Source organism: Anoplopoma fimbria, chromosome 17, assembly GCF_027596085.1.
Source record: "Anoplopoma fimbria isolate UVic2021 breed Golden Eagle Sablefish chromosome 17, Afim_UVic_2022, whole genome shotgun sequence".
Lineage (NCBI taxonomy): Eukaryota > Metazoa > Chordata > Actinopteri > Perciformes > Anoplopomatidae > Anoplopoma > Anoplopoma fimbria.
In genome coordinates, this window is record NC_072465.1 from 21,122,992 (window position 1) to 21,146,772 (window position 23,781).

Genomic DNA, 23,781 nt, shown 5'->3' on the forward strand with positions numbered 1-23,781 from the left:
CATTAGTTGTTTGTTTTCCGCAGGGACCAGATTTCCAAACAGAGCTGTTCATTATATGTGTACTTCTTAATGAGTATTGTTCTCTCTGTAATCGTTCTATTTAACTAAAGTACATATTTCTTTATGTTTATTATATGTAGGTTTTTTACGTTCAATTCAGGCTTCTTAATGCAGCAATAGGTTATGGCTGGGAACATTTGACACCACAGTCCTCATTTGCTACGACCTGAAGCATTTGATACTTGCGCTTGACATACACATTAACATTTAAGACTGATGCTACCACGGAGAGTGATGAGTGAGCAGGTGCAGTAAGGGTTCATTGTCGGGCTCAAGGACACATCGACAGGGCACAAGGCTGCCGTTGGGACACACCGACAGTTGAGGTGATTAAAACCTCCCTATTTCAGCCAGGTGTCACTAATCTGCTGGTATAGAATGAGAAAGTAGTATCTCATGTTTAAATAACTATATCTTCAAAACTACAAAAAAAAAATATTTCTACAATAAGAAAATGACTAAGGAGTTTAACGTCCTCTTAAAGGAATAGTTTTACATTTTTCAAATACGTTTATTCGCTTTCTTGTCCAGGGACAGTACAATATCTATACCACTCATGTATCTGTCTGTAAATATGAAGCATAGCAAGGTGATAGTTCAACTTATTTTTAGAACTGGAAGCAGAGCAAAAACTTCTAGCCTAACTTTGTCCAAAGGTTTAAAAAAAAAAAATCCACCTGCCTGCACTAAAGCTTGCTGTACAAAAACTGTAAATTGTGTCACATGTATTAATAACAATAACAAGTTGTGGTCTGCAGGAGGAAACACGATAGACTATTTCTTGCATGAGTGTAGTATCTTCCTGCAGTCTTGTCGATACAGTCAGGTTACAGTCAGCTAGGGCAAACACATTTAATGAGTTGTAAATTATCCATTTCACATGTTCATACAAGGCTCAGAAACAGCATTTGTCATCATAAAAACAAGCAGCTACAGTTGACTTCAAAGCTGTATCAGAAGACATACAAACAGAGGATGTTATATTTGATTTGTTTAGGGTTTTTTTCACCCCACGGAGGATGTGTAGTTCAAAGGGGTGGACTAGTGAAAAGTATGTCACTGGTACCAAGCCAGGATGAGGTATTACTAGCTTTAAATCCTTCTGCACTGATCAAAACTAGACTTACTGCACACACGGAGAAAGTGGTACATTCAACAACACACAGCCCTTCCCTCTCTCTCACACACACACACACACACACACACACACACACACGCACACACACAGAAACAAACTAATGCTATGACAATAACACCAACAACAGTGACCTCTATGATCCGGGTCACAGGCTAGATAACGGTCAGCAGTAGATCACACCAAGGGGCCCACAGATGCTGTTTTTATTGTCGTCTCTCTGTTTTAGCAGTCTTACGCTATGTTTATTTTTGTCCATTTCTAGCAACTGCAGTATTATCAATAATACATCAAACAAACAAGGCCTTAACGTTGCTATTTTCTCCCAATCCTACTGTTCTTTCGGATATGGTTGTTCTACTGTAGTTGCATTCTTCTTGTGGACAATTATTCTTTTTTTTTGGACCAAAATATTGTGTTGTTTCACATTCCACCTTTCTACTTTAATCAGTCGTACTTTTACCATGGCAATAAGTACGATTTCAGCCCATAGGAGCAGTTTTGCTTTGGGGCAGTGGAATGATGGGGGGATGGATAATGCTCTTTAGAGTATGTGGCTCCAGCCCCAGAGGTTTAACAAGCAAAGATTTGGATTAACTTCTTCAAATGAAAATATGACGGTAAAGTCTGCATGTCTGAGTTGGAGGTTTTTTTTAGAGGCTTTTCCAAATCTCATATTCTCGTAGTTTAATTCAGTAAAATGTGTAATGTGCAAGCTTTAAAAACCTGTGTGCATATTTACAGTACCTCCGAGTGTGTCCATCTATATTGGTTTCTCCCGTCAGTGTTTACACTGTGTATTCTCTGTCTGTAACTCACTGTGTGAGTTCATTTGCTCATGCTCGTGTACTCACATGCCTCCATATGTCTCATAATCCAGTAGACTGGCACACATCATGGTGTTGGGAGCTGGGGAATTCAGAGCTGTTCTGCCACATTCATCAGTCAAAAGAAACGTACAGAGAGAACTTATGTGGCTGTGTTTAGCATATTACACAAAATAAAGAAGGATTCTGACTGTATGCAGGGAACAGCTGCCTCACTAAATGAGGAATCCGCTGTGGAGGAGATTCAAAGGGGTAATTTTACACCAGCTTATGAGCAAGGAAGTGAATAGAGGGATGCATACTGCCTAGAGACCGCCAGATGTTACACAAGGGAATCCATCTACAGCAAGACTGACCAAGGGTGGAATGATTCTAAATTGGCTCTGAAAAATTGGGTTCCTCGCATACAAACAGATGAAGGAAATGTTTAAGGAACAGAGTGTCTTATGAAGAAAAAAAGGTTGCCAGTTTAATTCAGCGTCTTTTCCCATTACCTCTGCCAAGGAGGTTCTGTTACGAGCTCTGTTCGTCTGCCCGTTGTTAGTTCGTATGATATCTCAAAAACTAGATGGCAGATTTGAATCACATTTGGTGGAATGTCCAGCCAAACTTTTATCATCAGCTGTACAAAGCGTTCATAGTCAACAGTTACAAATAGCACAAAAATGTCATTACATACAATATGGCATAAGTATGTATTCATCATTCTTTATTTAAGTAGGTAGAATGTGTATTTTTCAATAGAGAACTGGCTGAGTCTGCAATGGGAAGTGTTTTAAGATGGATTAAAAGATGTAACATTTTACAAATATCAAAAAATGTAATATGAAGGTCAAATGGGGAAAAAAACATAGGGAAACAGCAAAAAAAAACCTTGTGCCATATGTCCTTTGTGCAGGTTGACTGGCCTTTGTCATAGTGAGTTGGAAATTAAACACAAATAAAGTTACAAATATATAGCCACAAAGCTGAAATGTTTAAGTAACATGGTTACTGCAGTTTGTATCAATGCTGAAACCTTTTTTTCTGGCTACAATGGTGCAAAAGAACGAGATGAATTTGTACTGTAATTCAAAGATACTGCTTCGGATTCCTAATCCTACAAACACAATAAAAACACAACCCAGTATGAGGCTGCTGTTTGTTCAAACCCTGTTATCCATCTCCAGAGATGCTATGATTTCATGCCAGATGGGAGGTGAGAGGTAACATCATAGTACACATTTATCATTACATTGGGAAAACTGTGTGTGTGTTTGCGTGTGTGTGTTTGCGTGCGCGTGTGTGTGTGTGTGTGTGTGTGTGTGTGTGTGTGTGTGTGTGTGTGTGTGTGTGTGTGTGTGTGTATCCACGGGATTGAAGCAACCGCTGGTCTTATCATTCAGTGTTTTAGCTATGGCAGGTGGCTGGCAGTCAGGCGGGCTACATGTTGAGTCCAGCTCCTGTTGCATTGATCTTTTATCTTTTTGAGAAGTAACAGACAGGGCTTTTGTTTTTTGCATCTGTAAACACTGACGGTGGTTGTAGACTGTAGAGTTGACTGACTGAAGAGCTGTGTATATACGGCAGAGTGATGAAGAAACTGCCCTTCAAACTACTGCTACATTTCTTTTTCAACCATTCATATACAAGAATTAGGTTAAGTCCTGACTGTTGATCCATTCATTTTAAGCTTGTCTTGCAGAACATGTTTTTTCCTCTCTATTGCTAGATTGTAATTATGTTCAGCTACAAGTTAAATAGCCACACTGCTGTGATTATTACATGCTTACTAATAATCTCCCATAAGTCTTTTCTCTCTGTTTCCAAAGGTTTCCTCACATTCTGCATGCTTTCGGTCCCTCTTTCACTTTCTTCTTTATTTTGCACCAGCTGAAATAAAAAGAGAGGAGGAAAAAAAAGAAAAGCCACAGACATGAAACCTGAATGGAAATTGTGCCAGGCTCTGCCACCACCTCCTCAGGTGCAATACTGAGCTATGCAAGGGGATCTTTGAGGCAGCAAAGGGACTTTTAATGAACAGGCCCTTCATTGATCTGTGGACAAAACAGTCGTTAATTATGTGCGGGTGGGCATTTAATTGAGGGAGTGAAACAAGGTTCCTGCTTGCTAAGCTAATGCACGGTCAAGAATGAGGAGGATTTGATTGAGTCTTGTGCCATTGGGGTAAAGGATGAGACACGAACGATCACTCAGCCAATGCATGTGGAGCTTCCTCCCTGTCACACCTTTTCTGTTCTGTCTGTCTCGGCCTCTCCCATTGTTTGTCTTTTAGTAAGTGACACTTGCTGTGTTATTCAGCTTACTTTGTTTCTAAATCTGGCTGAAATGCCCTCCATCTTCTTATTTTCCTCAACATCGGATGCTCTTTTGTCTTCTCTTCATCCCAGCCAGTATGTTTGATTATCTGACTTGTAAATGGCAGCAGTGAGGCGGTGTCTGAAGCAATAGAAAATCTGGAAAATGAGCACATTGACTCAATGTGCTGTAACTGTGCCTGTTTGTTTATTAAAGCAGCAGTGTTTCTGAGGTTAGTGCAATCTTGTGTAAATCTTTGATTTGTTGTTGTCAGTCATCATCAGGCAGCCAACACGCTTATGGCTCTGCTCAGTGAGTCTTAAGTACAAGCACTACCTCCATCTCTATTGCCTGTCTGTTATATTGTCTCGGTGAACCCTCTGAAACTGATGGTCACTTAATAGGGTCTTGGCAGTAGTTTTAATCAATGATTCTAACTGTTATTTATCAAATTGAAATGGTTATTATGTCCTCTTTCAGGAGTTGAGAAATAAAGCTAAAGAGACGGATGAATTGAGGATTACAAAAACAATTACTGATGACAAATAAATTAGATTTAGAATGAAGTAAGATATGAGATATGTCAAGACAAACGATAAAATCATAATAAAGTCTTAATTACAATAATTTATGTCCTGCTGTTTGAGAAAAAAACAACAACAACAAAGCATACGAGCTAAATTCAGATATTATATCCTATTAAATAATGACACACACACACACACACATACATCTGAACACCCTGGGGTCATTTGGGTGTCATGTGTCGGGCAATCAGATCAGGCTTAAGTCATCAATCCCAGTGTGGTGTGTCACATGAGCAACATTATAACCCCTGTCACTCAAATCACAGACACATCTGGAGATGAATGGCGGTGTTTAACTGAAGAACTACACAAAGTGTAATACCTACAGGGGATAAGTTGCGTTGCGTGAGCAAGAGTGTATAAGCTCAGCGTGAGTTAGATTCTCATTAAAAGAGGCTTATTTATCTCTACACCTCCTAAAGAATCAAGGCTGGCGTCTTCAAGTCTTTGGGCTGGCAGCAATTACCATACCTATCAAGTAGCTTTTATAACGCCTGTTCTGTGTCATAAGAAAAATGTGCCTAGCTATTACTCAGGCTGCCGGCACTTTTCACAAGGTGTAAGTGCTGAATGCGCTCTCAAAACGGAGTTATGTTAAGGGATCATTTTATGTGTATGCAACACACAAAAAAAAAAACCCCATCCATTTTAGAAGTTAAAAATATAGCTTTGCTTGTCTGGAGAAAAGGGAATAGTTGCTTGCATAGTTGTAAGCTGTTGAAACCTCTGAAGCTATGCTTTGCTTTAAGTTTAGAAAATGTTCTACTAAACATCAAGCATTTGCCTGAATGATACTGGAATCAGGTACATAACACAGATTTGCCGAAAAAGAATAAAATGTTGTTACTCATTGAATATCATTTTTATTCATCTTTGTTTTAACCATTAAATAATCATCCCAGTTCTTTAAGGCGGATGTGAAAGATAAAAGACAAAATAAAATTAACAACATATAGTGGTTTAGAAAAGTCATGAATAAGTGATAAAGCACACGAAACACTATAGAGTAAGAATACTTTAAAATGCCATCATTCATTAAATTTACATATCTGATGCCATGTTCAAATCATATAGAAGCTGCCATAATTGACAGTTTCTGACATATAAGTGCTGTGCATGGCAATAATCAAGTTCCAAATATTTATTCCTTAATAATGCACAGGTCTTTAAAGGTTAATAAACATACAGTAGATGCTTTGGCTTGAATTCGCTCAGTAAACCTAAACCCTGATTGTCATTTTGTAAATTAATCAAAACCCAGCCTAACTTAAGCCTAACATACAACTTGGACTTAATAATATATAACTTAATTTGTTGATTCAGTGTGAACATGAACACTGGTTAACTCTTCCATGATGTGTGCAATGTCATGAGTGATTGCGAGCACCAGGAGATAATTACCGTTCCATCTCTTCCATCTCACATGACAATAACGTGGGATACGTGCGAAAACAACATCATTGCGATATCATTCATTCTCAAATGAAAATGTTTACTCCACACTGAGAGCGATTGTAAGCTTTGTCATAAATAACTCAAATCATACTGGTCGTATTTTTAGTGCTAGTTTAAATTTCAGTGCTAATCCTTGGAGACATACCAGCGCTGATCATGTATGATGAAATACAGAGCAACTCCTCGGACTCAGGGTATCCAATGTAAATTTAGCAAAAGAAAAGATAAGGCCGTCCATTAGCCCAGGTTGAGCTATACCTCGTTAATAATGCAAACACTCCTCCAAATTGTTCACCTCGTGTCGGGCTTTGGTTGTGGAAAAATTCCTCTGCTGATAGTGTTGTGTGACTAGCCATAATATCCTACTGCTGCTTGGAGGGCTATTACTGTCATAGTATCCCAACACGGTGTCATTAAATGGCTAGCAGCTGCAACTATTTGGTTTTTTTCCTGCGCTAGCACCGCCTCATAGCTGTGTTTGTGTCTGTGTATGATCACAAAGAGGAATGTGTACATGCATGCGTGTGTGTTCAGGCCTGGACACGTGTGTGTGTGTGTGTGTGTGTGTGTGTGTGTGTGTGTGTGTGTGTGTGTGTGTGTGTGTGTGTGTGTGTGTGTGTGTTTAACATGCAGCATGTATCAAAGCTGTGTGTTTGTGTGTAATATACACTGCCCCTTTTCTCCCAGGCTCCATAACCTCACATTGCTGTATGATAAATGTGTGGTACTGGAATGCATGTGTGGCCTTAAAATGAAACGGCCGGCCAGCTCCTGTGTTCAGACACATCATTACCCCTATGGATCTATTGATTGTTTGTTGCTGTGTGCTTTTTCTTTTCCCTCTTAGTGTTGTTCTTTTTTTTTTCTTTTCAATTAGCTGCACTTCAAACAAACATGCTAAACGATTTGCACGACTGAAGTACAGCTTGATGCGTGGTCATTAGAGACTGTCTCACAGGAAAAAGAAACACAGCACTGATCATTCAAATGCTTAAAATGACCTGTGTTTTAGTTTTTTCTAATAGGACGCATTTTATAGATGTGTGGAAAACAAAAAAAAAAGGCTGTAATCTTTATTCAAACTAAATACGTTGGTTAGCAATGGTGGTAGTGACATTGTTATACTGCTGAAATGTTTTTGAAACGGGCTAAGTGTAAATAAATTGACAAAGTAGGACTTGAGAGGCGTGGGTTTGCATCCTGTCTCCGACAAACAAACGATGTTGATCTCTTTTAAACATGAAGACAATCTTTCTCTTACATTAACCAAAACGTTTTATTTTGCCTAAACCTGCTTATACCTTAACCATAAGAACAGCAGATCAGAAAATGTAATAAAACTTTCATTCTTACTATATATATATATATATACTGGTGCACTTAAAATACATTTAATAGATAGGCCTACATTAAGCAAAACCATTAAAGCTGAAGAAGGTGACATTACATTTTTTGCGCTATTTTGGTAATACTGACTTTCTGTTTGTATCGTCAGTAAAGAAATTATGTAGGCTATCGGGGGAAATCTGCCCTTGAAGCAAGAATAGGTATTAGTCACTCTAATGGTGTGTAATGGATTCTACCTGAGGACTCATCAATTACCGTATCTTATAATCAACATGAATTGATCACAGGGATTATGTATGCTTTACATGATTAGTGTGACACCGACGTGTTTGTGTGCGATGTGTGTGGGTCATTTAGCCACATGCATGCGTTTCACTGGCCCGTCTGTCACTCCTCACATGATGAGGCCTGTGTATCTGGGCTCTATGTGAGGTCAGATGCAGCCAGTTACTCTCAGCAGCCTCTGATAGGAGCCCTCACATCTACAGGGCCTCACGGTCTCAAGCTCAAAACTGTTTAGCTATTAATTCTGTAGCAAAGCAGTCAGAATCTACACTTATATTAAATTATGGCGTGGGTGTGACAGTTTCATTTTTAGTATTTTCGGCTACACAATTTGGGTTGAAGGGTATGTGTAGCTTATCTGTAAATAGGTCATTCCTCATTTGAATAAGAACGCAGGACTCATTTCTCTTGATGCCAAAAAAACAGTCAAATCAGCCAAAAATCTGTCTTCACGCATCAGTGCAGTTAGACTTACCCACCCCTCTCTCCTTTCCATACAAACTCCTGAAAACCTGAAAAGAGATTTTCAATTTCCAGCAACGATCTCTGCTAACAACCCTGGCCTAGCAGGATCTATAAGGCCATTACCATTCATAGGAACATCAAGAAACAAGGCAGAGCAGATGTCCTATAAGACTAACAGCAAATGCATGGTCTTGTCTCCTTGTGTTAAATCAACATCATGCTCTGTTTAAATAAAAAAAATGTTCCCCTTGCTTCGCTCCCACTGTTTGTATCTCTACGGTCTGTGAAATGTGTGTTCTCTGAAGTAGGATCAGACGAGCCCTTAATGCTTTATTTTGGGAAGGCGGCACGGCGAACTTAGAGGACACTGATTGCTTGTGTCCTCCACTCTAATGCTCCTGTTAATTCTCCAATGAAACTGATTGCCACATTCGGATGTCGAGGGGGGTTAGTGAGGAAAACTGTTAGCGGCGCGGTGACGAGGTCCTACGGCGGACCGCCATTAATTCGACCGCTGAGTTGTTTCACCCCTTGGCTTTCTCTCTCGCACCCTCCTCTCACCGTCTCTCTCTCTCTCTCTCTCTTCCCTTTTCTGTCCCTCCACCGCTGCACATAGCGCTCTAGGAATTAAATTAGAGCTTGCGAAATCTTCAGACATGCTTATTACCGGGCTGGCATTGTTGTAATGTGTCTGACCTTGACCTGTTAAGGATTAATCCAAGCAGACAGGGCTGAGCAGGCACACTGGCTGATTCCCATTCAGAGCACAGACATCAGTTGTGTTTACCAATCTGAGGTAGAAGAGGAGAACAAACAACAAGTACCCGGCTCCTCAGTCAGGGAGAGCAGTACAGACTGGACTCCCTGTGTTACTTCAGACAGGCGAAGGGGAGAGATGTGACAGTGAATGTGTGTGTGTGTGTGTGTGTGTGTTGTGTTGTGTGTGGTGTGTGTGTGTGTGTGTGTGTGTGTGTGTGTGTGTGTGTGTATGTGTGTTAAAGATGAATAAACCTGTGTTCTCAATGTTTGTATGGTCAGCACACCCACATCGGTGTGTATTTGAATATCCACTGCATCTATTTGCAAAGGTTGAAACTGAAAGAACACTTACATCCCAGGCCATAGTTAGGTCAGCGAGGTGCTGACATTAGGGCTCAGTTTGGACTACTAAATATGAGCTCCATGTAGTCTTCCAGTGGGAATTGCTAATGGAGCCAAAGTGGGATTCAATTGGGGGTCATGTGAGCAACCATCCTTAAGACTTACCGAGGTCATTGTGTCCCCACTGTTTGGATCCAGGTAGGAAACCAAAGCGAGTTTATGAATGTATATTATTAGCCAATCCCTCTCATTATCTAATACAGAAAGCGAACATTGACTGCATTTACACAAGGAATTATCGATATGTGGATAATAATGAATCCAACAAGCTCATCATTTTAAAGCGATACTGGTGTATAGTACTGACCTGCCATGACCTGCCATAAGCAGCAGAATGAGTCATACATGCATCCAATGAAACAAGCTTTAACATTGCATGCAACCAAACTATAACTTTAGCAGAAGGCAATAAATGTAATGGCATATTCAGATGATGCAAAAATATAAAAAAATCTGTTGATAGAGCTACCAACAAATGTAGATTTGACTGTGCAAATGTATCAATGAATATTCAAGTCAATGAAACTTTATACGTATTTTATAACACAATCCTATTAATAATAATTCTGTGTGCTTTACAGACGGTATTAAGACAAAAACAACCGAATTAAGAGAAAAACAAATATTATAAAGTTTCTGTTCATATCTCATATTTGAACAGAAACTTGAACACACATTTTAGCCTTGGTTTAAAAGTATTCCTTTTTGCTCTCATATCATTGCCGATGAACAGCTGAAAGCATCTTCATCGAGATTGGAATCAGATTTCGAAACAATTTTTACTTGACAGGTGAAGCACACTGATAAAGTAAATGGTCAGAGATGCTTTTTTTGGTCCTTGAAACATGAAAACAGACTAGAAGCCACTGCAGGGATTTGAGGGGATCAGCTGTCTTTGTTTAGACTAAAGCAGCAATGTTCTGAATTAGCTGTAGCTGCCTGAGAGCTTTTACAGAGATACGTGGAAAACCCATTACACTAGTCAAAAAACTACCAGTGATAAGATGAACTAGAAGCAGGTAAAAATAAGGGAGGGTAACATTATGCAGCATTCTAAGTCAGCATCCCACAGTATACAACCATCAATATGCAAAAGTATGAATTAATCGTTCAAGTGTACAGTTAGTGCAGTCATTTAGTTTCCATTGTTAGCATGCTATAGGAGCATTTCATCAGGTACTTTTTTACGAACCCCTAATTTAAGGTGACAGATAATGTTTGCTGTACAGAATTTAAATGCAGTGGAAACCAAAACGTGCCTTTGGAGCCACATATTTTGTTACAAAAGAAAAAATACTTTACATTTGATTTGCAGAATTGTCACATTGCATGCACTTAAATAAATGATTCCACCGTGTGTGAGGTTTTAGTGTGTCTCTGTTTCTGCTTGTCCTTAAGCATTCCCAAACTAAAACAACATACAAAGTGAAGTCTTAATTGGAAAGGTGACGCTTTTTCCAAAATAGGACAATATACTCTGCTTCTATGTAGGTCATTAGTTCTCAAAATCCTCCTCTCTCAATGTTGCTAATCGGTTGCCTAAATTTAGTAATCCTGTTGGCAGTGAGGGCTCAGATTCTCAGAGTCTGGCTTCTGCGACACTTCTGAGGAGCCTGCAGAAATGTTTTCATGCCAGTTTAGCTAGTTACGTCTTCAAATGAAGAAATAGCTCAGTGAGTTAGACTATTATTTTTGTTGTTCTGTTGTCTTTGTGCCATAATTGTCTCTTTTACAATAAGCAATGCATTTTGTTACAAAATATTATTTTCTGAAGCGTATATGCTATTGTCGGAAGGATATTTGGAGGGTGTGTTTGTTTGTGAGGGTGTAGAATATTAGGAACTCTTTAATGCACAAACTCTGCTGTTGGATTAAATTAGACTCTGCTTGTCGATATGCTACAGTCATTGGTGTATTCAGATGTCTCCATCCTTCTCTCAGATGCTCTCCTGCCAGTGTTTACCCAGGCTGCAATTAGTGTAGAATATTCTATGCATTTCTAGCCTGCTGAGTCTTATCTACCACAGAAATATGGAAAACCAAAAGGAATTAAGTTATCTCTCTTTCCAGTTATTTCCATAGCAGCAAAACTTGAGTCCCTGACTCCTCATTTGGATTCTTGCTTGACCCTATAGCCCCTATTAGCCCTTCAAGATTCTTTCTCTTCTCTATTTCTCTTATTCTCCATTCATTCCACTTTTTATTCCTGTAACTGCAGAGACTTATCCTCTCTGTCTCACTGTTTTTTGACCACATTTTTGTGTCCCTCTCTCTCTCTCTCTCTCTTTCCCTTTTCGTCCTCTCTCCGTGTCTTTGTCTCTATTCCCTTTTTCTCCATCAGCAATGTTTTGTGATTGGCAGCTGAAGCTTGACTGCAGTAGAGTTAATAGAGAATAGAGAGGAATACCTAGAGGATTTACAGCTGAGTGGAGACGCACAAATAAGATAATGACTTGGGAATAACAATTTTCGCTGCACCGTTTGGGAAGGCAGTGGAGAGAGAGAGAAAGAGACAGAGGGAGGAGAGAGAGAGGCAGACAGACAAAGAAAGCCTTAAAGACAGTGAGGAAGAGAGGGAGAAAAAAGAGGCAGACATAAGTGAACGGATTCCAGGGGTGGCCGACTTAACACAATTGTTCTAAATTGGAGAAAATAGTCAGAACCCCTGTGGGTTTTCTGAAAAGATAAGCTATGTATTTGTAGACAAGTAGCACTGATGAACTAAAACAGTTATTTTTCCCTCCTGATGCATTTTTTTTTATATACAAGTCCGGTTGATTGCTGACCATATCTTTTGTTTCCTAATGGGATACAATAGACATTTTGAATAACAATACTCACAAGGCAATATTCATTGTTTGTGTGTGTGTGTGTGTGTGTGTGTGTGTGTGTGTGTGTGTGTGTGTGTGTGTGTGTGTGTGTGTGTGTGTCTGAAATGTGTGTTATGTCCAGCTTGTTTGCATTCCTCATCTGAAACAATGGCTAAGTACCAATATAAAGTCATTTTTCCTACAACGGGAGAGAGGCGCCTGGTGAAGAGAGATAACCCGCTAAAATACATAATGCCCGAGCATCCCTTTAACTTGCCAGACAGGAGTGGGTCACCCATCAAAACCATAATCTATAGTCATTTGGTTGTCAGAGTTGTTGGTTGAGTTATAGAGTCTGGCGGCCCTCAGAAGGCCTTCTTAAGGGACCTAATCTCAGACGAAAGACAAGGGCTCTCGGTGATATCATTTCCCCCCTCTCGCTCCACTGCTCCGTCCCTCCATCATCTCTTTGACATCACTCAATGCTCAACAAAGTAGCTAATGAAGCAGAAGAGGAGAGAATATTTGCCCAGTAATTAAGAAAAATGAAAGGAAGTGGAGTTTGAAAGCTGACACGAGTGCGCACTATAATTGTCCTCAACTTGACGTGGGAGTGCTGCGTAGGCTATACTTTTCCAGTACACTCTTCTTAATTCAAGTCTCATTAGCTTCTCACTCTTAGCAGCCCTAAGATGTCTGTCTGTCCCATAAATTTGTTTCTCTTTTTCATTTCTCCCTGTGTCTCTGTTCACGTACCCAGTCAAGTTGTCAAGTTATTTATAACTTCTGCCAACAAATTGAGGATCTATGGTAAGAAAGAAAATAAAATAAAATGCAGCTAGAACGTCAGCCATTTTCTGTTCAATTGAATTCATCTTAGACAGTCATACAAGTTATAATCTGATTTTTTTTTATGGGACAAACTGTGTGCATCAAACCTAAATGATGTCTTAAAGGTTATTCACAATGTTTCAGATGTTTCTATGAATCTTCAAAAAAACTAAACAGGATACAGAGTTCAAAGCATTTTTCTTTAAATTATCTCCTTAAACACGTTCTGGAAAAATCCACATAAAAGGCTGCGACGCTGACCTCAGATTATTAGCAATGTGCTAGTGAATATATCCTGCACTGAATGCAAATGTTTGGAAATGCGCTTAACACCTTGTGAACATTCAAGTTATTATTGCTCTTGTTGAGAACACAGCTTGAGGTCTTGAAGAACTCTTCAGAAATGTATTACTAAGCTGACCCTAAGTACTCTCATTTTTCACACTGTTTCCTGACAATTCTGTTCCCATTTCATGTGGAAATAGGCCCATTTTATAGAGCACATTTTTATTATTTTTACTCCTAATCTGAAGCTATGCATTGGAAGTCAGACAGAGCCTTTAAATGTGCATTTTGTAAGCTCTAGCCAAATTTTTGGATTTTACATCATCAACAGATTGTGACGAAGTCACTGTGATGACAGACCAGTCCTGTCTTGTAGTACCACTTGTTCCAGAAGAGGCGGTACCGAGTCACACTAGCGTCCAGTCTGTCCTCAGTCCAACATGAGAGGACGAAGAAGTCAAGAGGTCCCGAGGGCTGGTCAATCACACTGAAGGTACAGGGTCCGTGATTGTTTCTTTATTAGATTAAATCTTGAATGGTCGGCTGCGTTTCTAGGAGACGGACCTTCAGTCAGCAGTTAGCTGAGGCAAATCGTATTCTGACAGCACAAACCCCAGAGCCTTTGGTCACAGCAGGCAGGTGCTACATCTGACCATCTAACCAATGTAGCCAGATCTTACACATTGCACCTTCTAAGAAGCTAGTAAGGGATTTCTTCAGTTTACTGGAAGTTCTTCAGAAAGAGAGCGATGTTCATTAGAGTACTTCTCATTACCTAGCTGTACTGAAAGCAGGGTAAATAGAGAGCTAATTATTATTCACCGAGAGCGATCAAGATGAAACAGACTTCGTAACAGTTCTTAATTCTGACAGGTCATTAATCTAACCAGTTTAATTTATTCATGACTAGTTGGAATGTACTGTACTATATATAATATATACTAAATGTCAGAACATCACAGACGATAGCCTCTAATGTTTGTTGTTGTTCATATTTGTAGTCAACATTTACCAGATTACAGGAATCATATCGATTTGTTTATTTGTTTCTTAAACAGTATATCATTTATTTTCTGGGATGTAAAGGGTTACTGCAGAGAAACAGCTTCCATTAGGGGTTGGGTAATTAATAGTTAAATAAAATCCTAAGCACATTATTATATCCCAAAGGGAATAGTTTGTAAGCTCCATTTAAAAAAAAAGAAAAACAAAAAGCTTTTTAATGGATGACCTTTAGTTTTTACATTGATTAACAATATTTTCACATCTTAATTTAGATACATTAAGTTCATTTCAGGGTATTATTTTACAAATTGCACTACTGCAGAGTGTTTCTTTTTGCACGCTCATGATTAAATTAGTAATATAAATGATTTTTAAACAAATATTACTGTGTAATTTGGAAAGTTTTCCTCTTCAATTCTCCATCAATAAATCATGTTAATCCTTAAAAAAGCTTCTCATGCATCCATTCTTTATATCTGTTCAAGTTACTACTCTTACTGTAGATCTCACTATATGGCTTGTAGTCCAGCTATTATTTTTTCTGAAGGCTGCAGACTATAATTTGCCAATTTCAAGCAATTATTATTAACAAAGTCCAAGAAGTCAAGCTTACTCGGCTGAATAACCCCACCCCCTTACTGACGCAGCCTAGCGTCCTCCTGCCGGTCCACTCCTGGCCACATGCCGTGATTCTGATTGACTTCTGATGGACGGTATTATTTTTATGATGGCAATAATAACTTCATCGCAGTCCTAATGATAGTGATCATAATGCTGGGAACTCACTCTCCCAATAGTCGGTTGATAGCCGTGCGGCAACCAGCGGGGAGTGAGTGAGCTGACTTCAAAGGTGTGATTTACCTCACAGTGGAGTGCGGGGCATTGCAGCACCCGTGGGCGGCTGTCATTTTCTTGTTGAACTTCTCCTTTTTGATCCTGTACTTCAATATTAGTGCTGTTCACTGGTACTCGAGGACTGAGAGAAAGGCTCTTAAGGTCTGCAGTCATTCTTTTCTTCTCTTTTTTTTAGCACTGCTCATACCTTCACCTTCATATATAGTGTCTCTATAGCTGGTCCATCCATTTTTATAATATCACTATTATGCTGATCTTGGCCATGCATTGTAGTGCCAGTTTGGATTAGACAGAGAGGAAAAGTTACACGGAGCTCATCTTGACATAAATATTGATCAGTTCGCCAGTAAACGCCATTACTTTGCTAGGCCGCCAACAGAACCCTAACAATCACCCACTCCCCTTGTCTCTCCTTGGCATCCAGTACTGCACAGGCCTGGTCATTTTCATGCAAAAGATTGCCTTTTTTCTGCCTCGAGGAGAAAACAATGAATATATTGATTAGGCAATATCATAATGGGGATAGGGTAATGAGCCTGTCAGTCATCCAGCGGACAGTGTCTGACAGAGAAAATACGCCCATGTAGCAGAATTACTTTGCTAGTAGATAGGGGGCACAAAACTTGTTTAAGGAGGAGTCAAAGTAGACAGCTAATACAGAAACTCTTTAGGCCAAAGAAGAGACAAAAGACGGACTAACATACTATAGACTGGAAGATACAGATATTGCACTTGAGGGTTTTATTAATTTGATCTGTTTGAATGTAGGGGAAAGCCAGTGTGAAAGTAACAAGGGACAAAATAAACACAGTATGAAAGTAACTCTCTGTTTTCTCCTAGCCCTTATGACTCTGCTAGGCCAAACCATGTAAGCATCTACAGCTAGATACACTTACCAGAATCACGGAAAAATGCGTGGATACTTTGGCATTGTTTTTCCCCTTAAGTTGTATTAGATCACTGATAGTAAATATAGTCAAGCTGTAATATCTTTTTTTATTTAGTGTTTTAACTCAGCCTGAAGTTTGCCATGTCAGAGTTTTTCAGCAGGTTTACAGTTTTTCACAATTGTTAACACACGTTTCTCAAAACAATAACGGCTTTTTCAAAACTGCACACACAAAACTGAAAACCTCACACACAAAATGCAAAACCTGACACTCCCTTTGCAAGATGGCTCTTTGCCATCAAATCTCTTAACTGTTCACAAAATGGAACTTGTGTTTTCATTTGGTACACACAGCCATATTTTCAAATGACACACACATACCATTCATTGAGTACACACAACTAAGCATTTGCTGCACACTACCAAGCATTTACAGCACACTGAAGTGCAAAATTGAAAACACAATCATAGAAATGGAACACACCATATGAATGACAACGACTCTGGAGAATGAGCCATTTCGCCTTTTGTAAAATGTCTCAGTGTAGGCCTACTTTTTTCATAGTCAAACATAAAACAGCACACAAATATGCAGCAAAAAAAGTTTTATTTCGGTACACACAGAGAACAGTACAGTACTGTAAACCGGCCTGACGGTCTGGACGTTCCTGAATGTAGCGTGGTCAGCCAGGATCCTAGTTTGTATTTGTCGGAGTGTGATAGCGTTGTTCTCACGAACCATATTTACAATTTCAGTCTCCTGTTCGGCTGTGAAAGTGTGTGTTCTTCCTCCACGGTGTGGTTCTCTTTCAGTCCTGCAAAATACAAATACTGTGAGCACACTGTATTCTATTGATATGCAGTATTACAGCACACAAGGCAAATAGATTTCGTACCTGTTCTCCATCCTGAAGGTTCTAATGATGGCAGCAACTGTGAAGCGGCTGAGATTTGGTTGGACCCTCTGGCCAGCCTCCCTCATGCTCAAACCATGGTTGAGCACATGGTCTACCACAGTGGCCCGATATGACCGTTCTCCTTCTTCTTTCTCCTCCTCCTCCTCCTTCTTCTTCTCCTTGTCCTTCTCCTCCTCTTCCTCCTCCTTGTCCTCCTCTTCCTCCTCCTCCTCCTCTCACTCTTACCCCTTTCCTTCTCTGGTTGTCGATCTCTTCAAAGTTCTCCATTGTTCACCAAACAAAACAGAGGCTCAAGGCACTTTTATGCTGCAGTCCTGATTGCAAATTGCTCAACAGACCTGAATGTTTAGAGATTTGAATATTTGTGTGTTGTAGGTTGATGCTTTGAGATTTTACTTGAGAAGTGTGTGCAACAACTGAACATTGTGTGTAGTGTTTTGACAACAAGGTGATGTGTAATTGACATCAGAGTGTAAAGAAGGAAAGTCAGAGTCTAATGCAGATAAGGGAGTGTGAAGTAGTGCCAAATTGGGTCGAGTGATTGGTACATGACATTTTGATTAAAAAAACCCAATAATAATATGAAGAGTTCAAGTTTATACCCTTGTCTTACTTTAGTCCCGACTTATGAAGTCGAAAAGTGACAATACGCAATGTTCGATCAAAATCAAATCATACTAAAATTGTTCCGCATTTGTCAAAATATCACCTGGTCTGATACAACAAACATGAGCTGTTGATCACAACGGTAATTAGTTTCTGTCTCGTAATCTTTTAATATGAGGCTTATCCCAGTGCCAGTGACAATAAGGAAGTGCCAGTACTCACCTCAGTCACATGTTGGCGTGTGTATTTGCCAGTATCAGCAGTCACTCTGAATTTCTACAAAAAATGAGATATTGGGTTATTTTTATGAATTTGCATATCACCGCCTTCATCTGAGCACTTAGTTCTTTGGGAAAAAAAGATCTGCCGTAAAAGCAGATTCTGTTAATCAAAATATCGGTTCATAAAAGTCTGAAATAATGTTAGATTATTTATATTGATTTACAAATAAAAAATAGTTATGACCAACAGTTCACTAAATATTCGTATAAAAAGGACGAGATTGATAAATCACAGCACCCTTGTTCTCACCCCCCCTCCCCCATGCCGTGCCATGCGTGGGCTTGTCCAGATGCTCTCCACATTGTGGTTTAGTAGACGCAGTCCAAAAAGCCTGCCATTATGAATTGCCCAGAGAACCAGATACAAAGACGGCAGGAAAAAAAGAACAGACAGCTTGTGCGAAATGCTGGTGCGAAAGATAAAGTCAAAGAGTAAAAATGTAAAATGCTAAAGTGGGGGTACTTTGAATGAATAATCAGTTAATTTGCATGTCACCCTGTGTGTTCCTCTGTCTTTTTAAGTCTGGGATATGGACTAACCCAGAGGGTCAACGATCACACAGTGATGGCATTTCACATTTCACACACATCTGATTGATATAAACGCCATTTGCCGAGCCCAGTCATTTCCAGCCTGAACAAGTGCATTATAAACCTTCAAGGAAAGAAACCTTCTCCTTTGCCATCCCATTTGTTTTGCTGCTGGGCACGGAGAGCAAATTCGCTTGTATCCGAAACTGAGGCAATTTGTTTTATTTGACTTCTCGCCCCATAAACTGTCATCTCAGGTTCTCCTAACCCAGAAGAGGCTTGCTCCAGAAAACAAATGGGCACCGTAATGACCCTCTCCAACAGAGTTCACTTTTGGTGTGTGAACTATGTATTTATCCGGGAACGTTTGCTCTGTTTATGAACTACTACCGCGTCCCCCCCTGTGCGCCTCAGTGCTTTTCCTTATATCTTTTCATGGATCTCATCATTTCCTTAGAGGGCTGTTAAAGATTGAAGAACAACTTATATATATTTATAGGTCTTCAGAAAAGCCGTTATGAAATTCAGGACACATTTTAATGTTGCGTTTCTCACAAACACACCTTCATCACATCCTAGACACTAGTATTGGTGTCTATGTAAGTGCCTAGGTGTGTACTTGTGTCCATGTCGGCTGCAGAGGGAGGGAGAGGCATTTGTGTTCATGTGGGTGAAACTATGAAGAAGTGGATGTTCAGCCAACTATTGATTTTGGAAAAAGGCTCTGAGATGATGAGGAGGTGTGTCCTGCGAAGTGCCTATTATGTGAAATCAGTTGCCGGTGCCTGATTCTGTGTGCTCTATATTCATTGCTTCCAATTCTCTAAAACAGCTTAGGCTGCATCTGCTAAGGATGCACCCGTTGCATTCAAATCCCCTATAGTTTGAAGAACACACTAAATGCCTAAACATGAGTTCCAGATGCATCCACCTTAATTGTTCCAGCTCTTAGAAGAGTTGGATTTATTGTTTTGATTGTCTTTGCCCTTTGCAAGATTTAAATTTGTGTGGAAATCCACCAATTCTGTGTTATCATATTCTTCAAAGAAAGAATATGATATGTTGCCGCAATGCGATGCTCAGCAGGTGCAGGCAATTTTCATTATTAACTGCTTTGAATGCCGAGCGGAAGGAAGTTTTTTTTCTGTCTCTGAATATGATCCAGGATATATGATCCAGGATTTTAGGCCCAAGCTTGTAGTTGATTCAATAATAACATAAGAACCAATGTTGCCTAACCCTCTGCTGTAAATGACTCCTCCCAGTGACATTGTAGTCTAATGCATGTTATCTTTATTCTTTAGTAATAACAGTACAGTAACTGGGCTGTTGAAAACATGCTTTGTTATTGCAACAGTTATGCACAAAGCAGAAAGTGAGAAATGTCTATAAAACTACTTTCCCGATTGCTCACAAAGAAGCATGCAAGCATTCAAACTAAAATACTATATCACTAAAAATGTAAGAAGTGTACAGGAACACCGCTCCACAGCAGCAAACTAAGCAAAGCAGTCTGTCAATGCATTTAGGACATGAAACTGATGGCAAGAGAGCCTCTTCTAGTTTCACATATTGGTGAGTGTGAATCAGCTCCTTCCAAGCAGGCTAAAATCCATTTTGTAGATGGTAAATGCAGAGATGTGTAGTGGAGGAAATGCTTCTCAATACAGTCTTTCAGAGGCATTCTGAGCAAGATACAAACGGCAAGCAAAGACTGCTACAGCTTTTAGAAAGTGAATAATGTGAGGAACCAAGTAAAGAAATCCAATTTAATTTCTCAACTTCCTCAACCCTGTCGTTTGCTAAAACTCGTAGATGAGGATTCAAATAGCTTTTGTCCTGGCTGCTGACATTTGACATGAGGTTTCCTCTAATTTCTGAGCAGCTACGTAATAATTACTGCAGTTATACAACCCGTCCAAAGGCTCGGGGGTTTGACCTTTTCTGAAAATAACATGTTAATTTCCCTTAATGTGAAACAAGGATGTCATTTCCTATTGTCTGCTCAGAGCCCAACATTAAGATGTCATCTTGCATAAACTCCATGCGCTGTGAACTTTTGTGAGAGTTGTCGTTATTTCTTTATTTCTATTTTGGATTTGGTCATCCAGCCGTGGCTAGGGTGGTGCTGTGCCCAGGACTTGAACAGAGAGGCATTTTGGGAGGCCTTCACACACAATTTCACAACCACACACACACACACACACACACACACACACACACACACACACACACACACACACACACACACACACACACACACACACACACACACACACACACACACACACTCAACCATCACAGGGTTGTGGAGGGTGAGAAGGAACACACAGTCAGGTTCGTTCCTTTCTGACCACAATCTGGCCTAATGGGAATCTTATGGCTGGGTGCGCCACACAGCACACAGAGTCAGGATGTATGGCCACCTAGTGAAAGCATTCCAGCAGGAAAAATGAACTACACTGAGAGGAAAAAGTAGGGCAAAATGGTGTGGGAGGGGAAAAACAGGAGGACAGAAAGATGGGGGATTGAAAAGAAACAACATGAGGCTTGGTACGAAAGACAACAATGTGTTTCTCTCTTGTTTATAAGACACAAGTGTTTAAGTTCTCCAATTGTCCTTTCCCATGTATTTTTATTGTATTCAAGCAATTATTATTCATTTGTTATTTTTTATTATGGAGATAAATATTGGTTACTTGTTTTGAAGTTTGAGATTGGCTCAATGCAAACTGCATTGGCTCTCTGTTTTCACATAGAGATAAACAAGCAAAAGTAAAATAAACATGTAACTGCCTCTGAAGTCTTCTTGAAATGTCTGTTCCTCTGAATACATTAAAGGATTAGAGATTGTATGTAACATGATTATGAACAAAGCAGCTGAAGTCTGATCAAAGTGAGGGAGAGACTAAACACACACACACACACACACACACACACACACACACACACACACACACACACACACACACACACACATAGCCATATACACAGGAGGTGGAAAAGGTGAGGGATAAACAGAAATTATGAAACGGATTAAGAGATTACTCCAGTACAGGATTTTTTTTTTTTTTTCATTAATGAAAAAACAGAACATAAGCAATAGATGGAAGAAATGTAAATTCTTTTGAGGTTTTACCCATGATTTTATGAGAGCTCTGCTTCATAAATATCCATCGGGCTCTCGCTTTCGCAGGTTCAGTACACAAAGTAAGCATTCAAGTATCAAAACATGACATCCTTGGAAAGCCATAATTAAGTGTTTTTTTCCCCCAGTATGTTTACTTTCCAACATAAAGGTATGGTTTACACAGTGCTTGTGTGTAAAACATACAGATGCTTTTATAAGATAATGTTCTAATGCCAAAGCAGTTAAGTGACAAGAGCTGAGCCAACAATGGTGAAATAAACTATAATAATAACCTGTGCTCAACACTTGAAAGAAATACCTTTCTATTCTTACTTTTTTCTTTCAGCTCTTTTCTAGGTCATTGTGAGGGAAGCTTACAGATACAAAAAAAATAAATTGTTTTATTTATTAACAATTGGGTTAATTAAATATCGTTGTGTGTGCCTTATTGTTCTTTTCTATTAAGGCTATTTTGATGATGCTATGTAAAACATAATTGCCATTTATTCAAGAGTTAGAAACAGAAATAGAAACAGTAAAATGGATTTAGTCAACAGGTTTTAGTCTCTAATTTGCTTTCTTGTGTTTTTAACCTTTTGGCTACATTTAGTCACCCAATTTCTCTGCCTATTGCTTGCTTTTGCATTAATTAAATACAATACATAATCCTGGATTTAAAGTAAAGTGGATGCTTTCTTTTTTTTGGCCAAAGGGCTCAAGTTTATGCATTTAAGTTTAAAGTGGTATCATTTCCTCTGTGAGTGGTATAATATTATAGATTAGGTCTGTTGTGCTTGGTTGCTTGCCAGCCCCACAAATTAACATTCTGCAAAGTATTCTTTGGCTTAATAAAATAAAATATTTTATTAAGTCAAAGTCAAATAAATAATTTCCAGCCAAAGCAATACCACTTAGCTTTCGTGTGGTAGAGCGAGGAGATTGCATCTTGCAGTCAGACCAGCAGGGTGCAGGGTATCTGTGGAGCAAAAGGAAGAGGAAGTAGACTCTGGATGAGTCCTGCACTATTTTCCATGGGCAGGGTATAGAAGGAATGAGGGATGGCAAATTGGGAAAAAGAGAAAATTGGATGACACGATGTGCAAAGCTGAATTTGCCCTCTATATCTACATTTCTATTTTTATGGTATAGTTAAAAATGATGCTGAAAATAATTGCCTTTCCATGTTGTTGCAGAGTCTTTCCGGCATTAAAAGCTTTACACGCCAGAACAGGTCGCACAGGAACCCGGTGCCCATGGCACAGTATACCCATTTATAGGAAGATGTTATCAGGACTCCATGCCAAGTGAACCTAAGGCTAGTGTGCAAGAGTGTAGGAATCTATTGCTCTAAAATGCTCAGTGTAGGAAGTGTATCCCTCTGATCCAGACTAGTCTCCTATTCCATGATGAATCAATCCTCCTTTGGTAGAAAGAGCAAAGAAACCTGACAAACTTCTGCAAAATGCCCAACTTGTTGACATCATAACAGTCCATCCAGCTCCCATAAGTTTGCAATTGGCTGGTAGACGCTCTGATAGGCACCAATGGTCTCCGGTTGTCCTGAGAGGGTCCTGAGTTTAGTGGACCTGAAGCTAAGGGCGGAGTCAGAGCAGTGTGTTGACAGACACCAGCGCTCTTCTACCAACCCGAGCCCCATGTGCACTGACAGCTGTCAACTACCTTGGCCATCACCTGTCTTTCACAAAGACACACACGCACCTACTGTACATGGATTCGTGAACGCACACACACAGTGACACGCATAATATTTCCTTTGTGCACATGCATGCACACAAGCATAAGTAGAAACACACACACACACACACACACACACACACACACACACACACACACACACACACACACACACACACACACACACACACACACACACAGAGTCACAGAGGAGCAAGACTTTGGCTCGGGCTCTTAGTTCGGTCTAGCCCTCAAGATCCCATTGCCCTTTCCTTTTTATTTGTTGCATTCATATGCTGCCTCTCTTTATCTTGCTCTCTTCTTCA